This window comes from Phyllostomus hastatus, unplaced genomic scaffold (genome assembly GCF_019186645.2).
Source record: "Phyllostomus hastatus isolate PE091 unplaced genomic scaffold, TTU_PhHast_1.1 phas_scaffold_442, whole genome shotgun sequence".
NCBI classification, from domain to species: domain Eukaryota; kingdom Metazoa; phylum Chordata; class Mammalia; order Chiroptera; family Phyllostomidae; genus Phyllostomus; species Phyllostomus hastatus.
The window spans coordinates 5,545,198-5,556,445 of NW_025334030.1; the positions used below are offsets into that span (position 1 = coordinate 5,545,198).

An 11,248-nucleotide genomic window follows, 5' to 3' on the forward strand; every position below is an offset into this window, starting at 1 on the left:
TTAGGTGTGGTTGTTAATAATTGTGAGTTTGTTGTCATTTTACTGTTCAAAGTTTTGTTCATATTCTTTTTCTTAGATAAGTCCCTTTAACATTTCATATAATAAGGGCTTGGTGATGATGAACTCCTTCAACTGGACCTTATCTGAGAAGCACTTTATCTGCCCTTCCATTCTAAATGAGAGCTTTGCTGAGTAGAGCAATCTTGGATGTAGGTCCTTGCCTTTCATGACTTGGAATACTTCTTTCCAGCCCCTTCTTGCCTGCAAGGTCTCTTTTGAGAAATCAGCTGACAGTCTGAGGGGAACTCCTGTGTAGGTTACTGTCCCCTTATCTCTTGCTGCTTCTAGGATTCTGTCCTTCATTTTAATCTTGCCTGATGTAATGATGATGTGCCTTGGTGTGTTCCTCCTTGGGTCCAACTTCTTTGGGACTCTCTGAGCTTCCTGGACTTCCTGGAAGTCTATTTCCTTTGCCAGAACGGGGAAGTTCTCCTTTATTATTTGTTCCAATAACTTTTCCACTTGTAGCTCTTCCTCTTCTCTTTCTGGTACCCCTATAATTCGGATGTTGGAACATTTAAAGATGTCCTGGAGGTTCCTAAGCCTCTTCTTTTTTTTTTTTTTTTGAATTATTATTTCTCCCTTCTTTTCTGTTTGGTTGTTTCTTTCTTCCTTCTGGTCCACACCATTGATTTGAGTCCTAGTTTTCTTCCCATCACTGTTGGTTCCCTGTGCATTTTCCTTTATTTCACTTAGCATAGCCTTCATTTCTTCATCTAATTTTCAACCAAATTCAACCAATTCTGTGAGCATCCTGATCACCAGTGCTTTGAACTGTGCATCTGATAGGTCGGCTATCTCTTCATTGCTTAGTTGTAGCTCTGAAGCTCTGATCTGTTCTTCCATTTGGACCATTTTTTGTGTCTTGTCATGCCTGTGTTACATATGAGGGGCACAGCCTTAGGTGTTCACCAGGGCAGGGCAACCCAGTCACTGAGTTTTGACGTTGTATGTGGGGGTGGGGTCCGAGAGGGAACAATGGCACTTGCTCCGCTCTCTGTTGGATTTCAGTTTCTTCCACCACTTCCCCCAAGCAAACTGGGCCTTTCTGGTGCTCCTTCCTGGGTGGGTGGGCATATGTAAGTTCTAGGACCCTGTGGGTCTCTCCAATGCACTCTCCGGTGAGGCTGGGAGTCTCTCCTAGAACCTCAACCCCCACAGGTATTTTCAATTGGTGTTTTGAGGCTTTATTTCCCCATGCTGGGACCCTGGGTTGCTCGGTCTGTCTCACTCCCCAGTTTTGCCTGGTTTATCTGCGTGCACAAATGTGGGACTTCCTGGTCAGCCAGCCACCTTGCACGCTGTGCCCTGCTTCATAATCGCCATCTCACTGGGTCTGCCCATTGCCACCCTGCGCCCAGCGTCCGTCAGCTGCTGCCTTGCGTGCCTGGGGTCCGGAAGCTACCACCTTTTTTGCCCTGACACCTTTCCACCCAGTCACTCTGCCCCTTCTACCTGTCTAGATGAACGTGTCTATTTTAACTCCTTGGTTGTCAGACTTCCATACAGTTCAATTTTCTGTCAGTTCTGGTTGTTATTTTATTTCTAAATTGTTGTTGTCCTTATTTTGGTTGTGTGAGGAGGCACAGTATATCTACCTACAACTCCATCTTGGCTGGAAGTTCTGATTAAGAATCTTTTTAAAAATTGTATTTACTGACTTTTAGAGAGAGAAGAAGGAAGACACAGAGAGAGAGAGGGACATCAACTTGTTGTTCCACTTATTTATGCATTCATTGGTTGCTCCTTGTACGTGCTCTGACCAGGGATCAAACCCACAGCCCAGGTGTATCTAGACAACACTCAATTGAGTTACCAGGCCAGAGCCTAAGAATCTTGATATGAGGAGGTCATTTTAGGTTATCTGTGTGGGCTCAGTGTAATCACAAGGGTCTTCATAACAGAGTGGTAGGAGTGTTAGCACGAGAGGAGCTATGATGGAAGCAGAGGCCATAAACAGAGATTTGAAGATGATACACATGCTGCTGGCTTTCAAGATGGAGGAAAGGACCATGAACCAAAATGTGTGCACACATCTTCCAGAGCTGGAAAAGGTAAAGGGAAGGATTCTTATTCTCCCCTACTGTCTCCTGAAAGAACACAGCCAGGCTGGTTGATTTTAACCTAGAGAAACACACTTGGGTCTCTGGCTATAAGATAATAAATGTATCATTTTTAGCCAGTGAGTATGTAGTAGATTGTTCCAGCAGCAATAGGAAAGTTGTTAACATGTTTCAAAAGTCAAAGCTATATAATAATTAACAACAAAGTTGAAATTTACAACCAAGTTTAAATACCACTTATCTTCAGTAGTATACAAGTACAAACACTCTACCCATATACATCTTTATCCCTTCCCCTTTATATTATTGTTGTGACAAGTTATATCTTTATTTACTGTGTGCTCATTAACATAGATTTATAATTAGTTTTATGCATTTGCCTTATAAATAACATACGAAAAAAGGGGATATTTCAAACTAACAGTACAGTAAGACTGACTTTACTCTTACCAGTGGTCCTTCTTTCTTTTTTTGTTTTGTTTTGTTAAATGTTTTACTGAGTGTAGACATCTGGAATACTATAAAACATACATTATCTGTAGATTCAGAAAGGAGCAAGCCACATTGTCCTCACTGTCAAATGCTTCAGGCTTGGCGTGCATGATGGAGATTACTGAAGTATCACGAGAGTTATATGATTCCTGAAAAGCTTTTACAGTTTGGAGTTGGGTCTTAACCACATGAAAAGCAGAGCTGGTTTTGTTGTTGTTGCTTTCTAATCCTCACACAAAGATATATATATATATATATATATATATATATATATATATATATATATATATACACATACATATATATATATATTTACTGATTTGAGAGAGAGAGGAAGGGGGAGGAGAGAGAGAGGGAGAGAGAGAAGCATTGATGTAAGACAGAAAAATTGATCAGTTGCCTCCTGTATGCACCCCACGTAGTGACTGAACCTGCAATCTAAGTATGTACCCTGACTGGGGAGCAAAACCGCAACCTTTTGGTTTATGGGATGACACTTCAACCAACTGAGCCACCTGGCCAGGGTGCAAAGTCGTTCACATCAGTGAGCTTGCATTTCATTGGAGGTACACAGTATTTTAATTTTAAGACATAAAAATCTGTTTGCAGAAGACTTCCATCCCCCCCCTTTTTGTCCCTTCAGTTTTCAGAAATTTCAGTTTAAAAAATCATATACTTTTTGGAGATTGTATATTGATCTGTGTAATAACTAAAATTTATTTCTTCCCCAGTTTCTAAGATATATTAAATCTGAAGAAGACAATATCTTCATCCTCAACAATATAATTTCTGCCTTGTTGTCTGTACTTTCCAGCAGCCTTGACCTCATTTCAGAAACTTCATCTTTAAAATCTTCATATTTCATTACTTCAGCCATAGTGAATCCTTTTTCAAAATCTGTATGAATCTTTCCTGCAGCTTAAGGAAACTCATGCCTTTCCTGAGTCTGTGCACAGACTTCATCTGTGCCTGCACTGAGTAAGTCTGCTAGTTGGAGTGCTGCAAACCCAGCCCTAATGATCTTTGGCAAAGTTCCTCATGTCCTGTTCGCTTCCAGGCACTTCTGTCTCTCCTCCGCACTCAATTCTTGCAACTTAATTCCACAGCTCCACTAAAAGGAATGATCAAGGCCCCTGGGCCACACTTGTCCACTGACCCTTGAATTTTTATCAACCATTTGTTTTTCTTTCTAATGTAGTCTTTTTCAGAAAGATTAACCAAGTAGACCATTGGTTTTGAAGTCAGAAAGAAGTGTTTACTCACCACTCAATCTCTTTGTCATTCCAATCATGATAGAAGCAAACAGGTTTCTTTTGATCTATAACCCAGGATTTGACCTTGCACATTTTGTCAGATTCAGGTTTTAGTATTTTACCTCCTCCTCTCACAGCTACTTTTCCTAGTTTACCTATAATGGGCCCGATCATTTCCTTATCTTTAAGCTGAAGCTCTTTGTCTCAAATATGACCTATACTTCTTTCAGCATCCGTGATATCATCTTCAAAAACACGTGTTAGCTAAAGATTCCATCACAGGCATAATATGAGGCAAAAAGGTATTTACCATCCCCGGATGCTGTGGCTCATTTGGTTGGAAGTTGTCCTGTGACTGGTAGGTTGTAAGTTTGGTTCCCAGTTGGGGCACATATATACCTTGAAGGTTCCAGCACAGATTGGATTCCCAGTCTGGGTGTGGACAAAGGCATCCCCAGTCTGAGCAGCCAACTGTTTCTTCCTCCCTTCCTATTTTCCTTACTCTCTCTGAAAAAAAAAAAGCAAATGAAAATGTCCTTGGGTAAAAATTTAAAAATTTCACCAGCCCTGGCTGGTGTGGCTTAGTGGATTGAACACCAGCATGTAAACCAAAGAGTCACCAGTTCAATTCCCAGTCAGGGCACATGCCTGGGTTATGGGCCAGGTCACCAGTAGGGGGCCTTCGAGAGGCAACCACACATTGATGTTTCTCTCCCTCTCTTTTTTCCATCCCTTCTCCTCTCTAAAAATAAATAAATAAAATCTTTAAAACAAATTTTACAAAAAAAAGAGGCATTTACTAGACCTTGTACATTGTATGCCCCTTTTACCAAGACCAGCAGTATGCACTATATTTACAAAAGCAGGAATTTCCCTTGCTGGTTTGTGGTATTGGCAAAGAAAATCAAACGTTTCATCTGGCGCAGGTACTCTGCTCTCATTAGGATCAATAGTGCATAATGGGAAGTTTTCTGCTGAAGCCTGCCTATTGGCTGATACACTGAAGAAGATAGATTCCCAACATTTGGCAATCCAACAATAGCAATTTTCAAGGAGGTTCCAAATCTTCCAATGATTGGGGAGTGGTTTAATTCCATCACCTCCCTTTTTTGGGGTCATTGTGTTGGGGCAGACGATGACACAGTGGCAGCAAAAGACACATTCTACCCACAGTGGGAGACAGAGAGAAAGGAGGAGAGAGAGAGAGCAAGCCCAGCATATTTATTTTTACGGCTTCCAGTACCTGTCTAGTGTCTTTTCATTTCAGCCTGAAGAGTTCCCTTTAGCTTTTCTTGTAGGGCAGGCATATTGATAATAAACTCAGCTTTTACCTGAAAATGTCTTAATTTCTCCTTCATTTTTGAGGGATAGTTTTGCCAGATACCAAAATCAGCTCTTAATCTTACTGAAATCACTTATAAGGACTCTCTCCTTTCTTGCTGCTTTCAAAATGCTCTCTGTCTTTGGATTATGACAATTTGAGTGATCCTTACTATGCATCTCTCTGAGTTTATCCTTCTTACAGTTCACTGAGCTTCTTGGGTTTGTAAACTAATGTATTTTATTAAATATGAGGAATTTTCAGCCATTCTTCAAAAAATTTTTTCTGATTATTTTCTCTCTCTTCTCATTCTAGGACTCCTATGATATATATGTGATTACATGTGATGTCTTACAGACCCCTCAGGTTCTCTTTCAACAAAGAAAAGCTCAGGACCAGATGGCTTCACTGATGAATTTTATCCAATATTTGAAGAAGAATGAACACCAATCTGTCTCCAACTCTAAATATAAAGACCAGTATAATATAATAGAGATCTCAGAAATAAACCCTGACAAATATGGTCAGTTAATTTTTAACAAGGGTGCCAAGGCTATTATTCAGTGGAGGGAAGGATAGTCTTTCAACAAACAGTGCTGGGAAAACTGTATATGTGCATGCAACAGAACAAAGTTGGACCCTTGTTTTATACCATATATAAAAATTGACTCAAAGTGGATCAAAGATCTAAATGTAAGAGCTAAAACTATAACACGCTTAGAAGAAAACTTGGGGGAAATTTTTCATAACCTTGGATTTTGTTAGGGTTTTTTAAGTACAACAACAAAAGCATAGACAACAAAAGAAAAAATAGATAAATTGGACTTCAACAAAATTTAAAACTTTTGTGCACCTAAGGACACTATCAAGAAAGTAAAAAGACAACCCACAGAACAGGAGGGAATATTTGCAAATCATATATTTGATACAGAATGAATATACAAAATACAAACAGAATTCCTACAACTCAACATCAACAAAACAAACAAAGCAATTAAAAAATGGGCAAAGGACTTGGATAGACATTTCTTCAAATAAATTAGAATCCTTGTAAATTGATGATGAGAACATAAAATGATACAACTGCTATGGAAAACAATTTTCTGGTCCTCAAAATGTTGAATAGAACTACCAGCAATTGCACTCCTAGGTGTATATCCAAAGGAATTGAAAACAGCGACTGAAACAGATATTTGTACATGAATTTTCACAGTAACATTATTCACAATGGCCCAAAATTGGAAATACCTCAGTGCTCATCCATGAATGAATGGATAAACAAAATATGTCATATCCATAAAATGGAATATTATTCAGCCATTACAAAGAATGAAGAGAGATAGGAGTCCAAATGGTTACACAGCTGTCCCAGCACCATTTGTTGAAGAACTATTCTTTCCCCCATGGAAAGAATGATTTTGGCACCCTTGTCAAAACTCAAATGGACATTACTTCTCCAAGATGGAGGCATAGGTAGATATACTTTGCCTACTCACACGACCAAAAGAAATATAACAACAAATTTAAAACCAAAAAATAGTCCCTGGCTGGCGTAGCTCAGTGGATTGAGCGCGGGCTGGGAACCAAAGTGTCCCAGGTTCGATTCCCAGCCAGGGTACATTCCTGGGTTGCAGGCCATAACCCCCAGCAACCGCACATTGATGTTTCTCTCTCTCTCTCTCTATCTTCCTCCCTTCCCTCTCTAAAAATAAATAAATAAAATATTTTAAAAAAAATAAATAAAACCAAAAAATAACCAGAACTGCCAGAAAATTGAACTGAATGGAAGTCTGACAACCAAGGAGTTAAAGAAGAAATATTCACTCAGATTGGTAGGAGGGGCAGAGAGGATGTGGGGCAAGGCAGTGGCTGGAGGACCCAGTGTGTGAGGTGGTGGCTGGTGGACTGGATGGTCCCACATTTGTGTGCAGATAAACCAGGAGGAAAAACTGGGGAACAAGAAAGACTACGCAACTCAGAGTTCCAGTGAGGAAAAATAAAGCCTCAAAACCACTGGCTGTAAACACCTGTTGGGGTTGCATTTGCAGGAGAAGTGCCCAGCCTCACAGGAGAGTTCATTGAAGAGACTCATGAGGTCCTAGATGTACACAAACCCACCCACCTGGGAATCAGAACCGTAAGGGCCCAATTTGTTTGTGGGCAGTGGGGGAAGTGACCGAAAGCTTGCTGAGAGCTGAACAAGTGGCATTGTTCCCTCTCAGACACCTCCCCCACATATAGCACCACAACACAGTGAAGTGGGTTGCCCTGACCAGGCGAGTACCTAAGGCTCCCCACCTCAAAACTTAACACGGGTGAAAAGACAAAGAAATATGGCCCAAATGAAAGAACAGATCAAAACTCCTAAAACAGATCTAAACAATGAAGAGATAGCCAACCTATCACAAGCAGAGTTCAAAACACTGGTAATCAGGATGCTCACAGAAATGGTTGAGTATGGTCACAAAACAGAGGAAAAAGTGAAGGCTATTCAAAGTGAAATAAAGAAAACTATACAAGGAATCTACAGTGAAGGGAAGGAAACTAGGACTCAATCAACGATTTGCAGCAGAAGGAAGAAATAAACATTCAACCTAAACAGAATGGAGAAACAAGAATTCAAGAAAATGGGAAGAGGCTTAGGAACCTGTGGGACAACTTTAAACATTCCAACATCTGAATCATAGGGGTGCCAGAAGGAGAAGAGGAAGAGCAAGAAATTGAAAACTCTTTTTGAAAAAATAATGAAGGAGAACTTCCCCAATCTGGCAAAGGAAATAGACTTCCAGGAAGTCCAGGAAGCTCAGAGAGTCCCAAATAAGTGGGGCTCAAGGAAGCACACACCAAGACACATCATCATTACACTACCCAAGATTAAAGATAAGGAGAGAATCTTAAAAGCAGCAAGAGAAAAGGAGAGTGTTACCTACAAGGGAGTGCCCATAAGGCTATCAGCTGATTTCTCCAAAGAAATCTTGCAGGCAAGGAGGGGCTGGAAAGAAGTATTCCAAGCCATGAAAGGCAAGGACCTACATCCAAGATTGCTCTATCCAGCAAAGCTTTCATTTAGAATGGAAGAGCAGATAAAGTGCTTCCCAGATAAGGTAAAGTTAAAGGAGTTCATCATCACCAAGCCCTTATTATATGAAATGTTAAAGGGACTTATCTAAGAAAAAGAAGATGATCAAAACTATGAATAGTAAAATGACAACAAACTCAGAACTATCAACAACTGAACCTAAAAAACAAAACAAAACAAAACAAGAACAAACTAAGCAAAGAACTAGAACAGGAACAGAATCACAGAAATGGAGATCACATGGAGGGTTATCAGGAGGGAGGGAGAAGAGGGAGAATGGGTGGAAAAAGTACAGGGAATAAGAAGCATAAATGGTAGGTACAAAACAGACAGGGGGAGGTTAAGAATAGTATAGGAAATGGAGAAGCCAAAGAATTTATATGTATGACCCATGGACATGTGAGCTAAGAGTTGGGGGTGGGGAGTGCTGAGGAAGGCAGGGCACAGGGTGGAGGGAAATAAAGGGAGAAAAAAATGGGACAACTGTAATAGCATAATCAATAAAATATACTTTTAGAATCAATTGGACATTAGATGTATGCCTGTATTTCTAGGTTCTGAATTCTATTCCATTGGTCTGCATGTCTATCCTTATGCCAGTACCATACAGTTTTTTTTAAGATTTTATTTATTTATTTTTAGAGAGGGAATGGAGGGAGAAAGAGAGAGAGAGAGAAACATCAATGTGCTGTTGCTGGGGGCCGTGGCCTGCAACCCAGGCATTTGCCCTGACTGGGAATTGAACCTGCGATGCTTTGGTTCACAGCCCATGCTCAATCCACTGAGCTACGCCAGCCAGGGCAGTACCATACAGTTTTGATCCCTGTAGCTTTGTAGTCAGTTTGAAATCAGAAAGGGTGAGTCCTCCAACTTTGTTCTTTTTCAAAATTCTTTTGGCTTTTTGAGCCCCCTTCCAATTCCATATGAATATTAGGATTATCTTGTCCATTTATGGGAAACAAAAAGAAACAGCTGGGGTTTTAATAGGGGTTGAACTGAGTCCATAGATCAATTTGAGGAGTATTGCCATCTTAACAATATTAAGTCTTCCAATTCTTGAATGCAGGATGTCTTTCCACTGATTTAAGTTTTCTTTTTTTCTTTCAGCAATATTCTGTAGTTTTCAGTATACAAGTCATTCATCTTCTTGGTCAGATTTATTCCTAGGTATTTTATTTTAGATGCTTTTTTAAGTGAAATTGTTTTCTTTGGGGTCCTTTTCAGAATTCTCATTGCTAGTGTGTAGAAATACAACTGATTTTTGTGTGTTGATCTTGTATCCTACAAATTTGTTGAATTTATTTAATAGGTCTAATAGTAACTTTGTTAATTATTTAGGATTCTCTTTATATAAGATCATGCCATCTTTGAATAGTTTTACTCCTTCCCCTCCAGTTGCATGCCTTTTATTTCTTTTTCTTTCTTAATTGCTCTGGCTTGAACTTCCAATACAATGTTGAATAGCAGAGGAAAAAGTGGTCATCCTTGTTTTGTTCCTGATCTTAGGGAAAAGGCTTTCAATTTTTCACCACTGAGTATGATGCCAACTTTGGGTGTTCATAAATGCTCACCGTTGGGTTCAGAAAGTTTCTTTATATCCTGGTTTGTTAATTTTTTTTACCATAAAAGTTACTAAATTTGGCAAATGCTTTTTAGCATCAATTGAGATCAATAAAATTAAATAAAACTGTTTATTTTTTCCTTCAGTCATTTAAGTGGAGGACTACATTGATTGTTTTTCATATGATGAATCATTCTTGCACTCCTGGGATAAATCCCACTTTGTATAGTGTATATATAACACTTTTAATATACTGCTGAATTGGCTTGCTAGTATTTTGTTAAGGGTTTTTTTTTTTTCATCTATTTCATAAGGGATATTGGTCTGCAGTTGAATTGTGATGTCTTTTCTGGTTTTGGCATCAAGTTAATGCTGGTCTATACAATAAGTTGGGAATATTCATGTTTTTATTTTTGGTTTGTAAAGTTTATTTTATTTATTTATGTTATATATTATCAGAGATGTTTTCTCCCAGTCAGTGGGTTGTCTTTTTACTTTCTTGATGTTATTCTTTAAAGCACAAAAGTTTTTAATATTGATGAGTCCAACTTATCAATCTTCCCTTTTATCACTTGTGCTTTTGGTATCAGATCTAAGAAATCATTGTCTCACCCAAGATCATGAAAATTTACTTCTTTATATTCTTTAAAGAGTTTTATAGTTTTAACTCTTACATTTATGTTTATAACTACTCTGAGTTAATTTTTGTGTATGATGTGATATGGAAATCCAACTTTATTCTTTCATATGTGAATATCCAGTTGTTCCAGCACTATTTGTTGAAAAGGCTATTCCCTGAATGTTGAATTGTCTTGACCCCTTTGTCAAAAAGCAATTGATCGTGAACTTTGTGTGATATATTTTTGCTTTCACTTGGCAATCTTTCCTGATTTTTGCCTCCCACTCTGGTTCTAATTTACTGTACTTATAATCTCATTGGTTTTGTCCTTTAATGAAGCCCTGTTCTTATTTCTTGTACTTAACCACAAGTTAAACTTTTTAGGTTTCAACCTTTAGCACCCCTGTAACCTTAGGGTTCCAGAATTCTTTGATACTCATACTCCTGGTTCCCCACATAACTTTCTTATGTTTTTTAAAAGACTTTATTTATTTATCTTTAGAGAGAGGAGAAGGGAAGGAGAAAGAGAGTGAGAGAAATATTGATGTGCAAGAGAAACATCAATCAGTTGCCTCTTGCACACACCCCAACTAGGGACCAAATCTGCAACTCAGGCATGTGCTCAGACCAAGAATTGAACCTGTGACCTTTTGGATTGTAGGGTGACACTCAGCCCACTGAGTCACACCAGTCAGGGTCATAACTTTCTTACTTGACCATCTCTCCTGCCACACTCACCCTAAAACTAGAGACAGGAAAATGGGAAATCAAGTTTAGAGTTTGAATCAGAAGATAGCAGT

The 11,248-nt window shown here is 39.0% G+C and overlaps 1 pseudogene; it reads right to left on the reverse strand.

Annotated features, from left to right (window-relative positions):
- Positions 1-3,349: 3,349 nt before the first annotated feature.
- Positions 3,350-4,987, reverse strand: LOC123807127 (annotated as a pseudogene).
- Between the last annotated feature and the right edge of the window lie 6,261 nt (positions 4,988-11,248).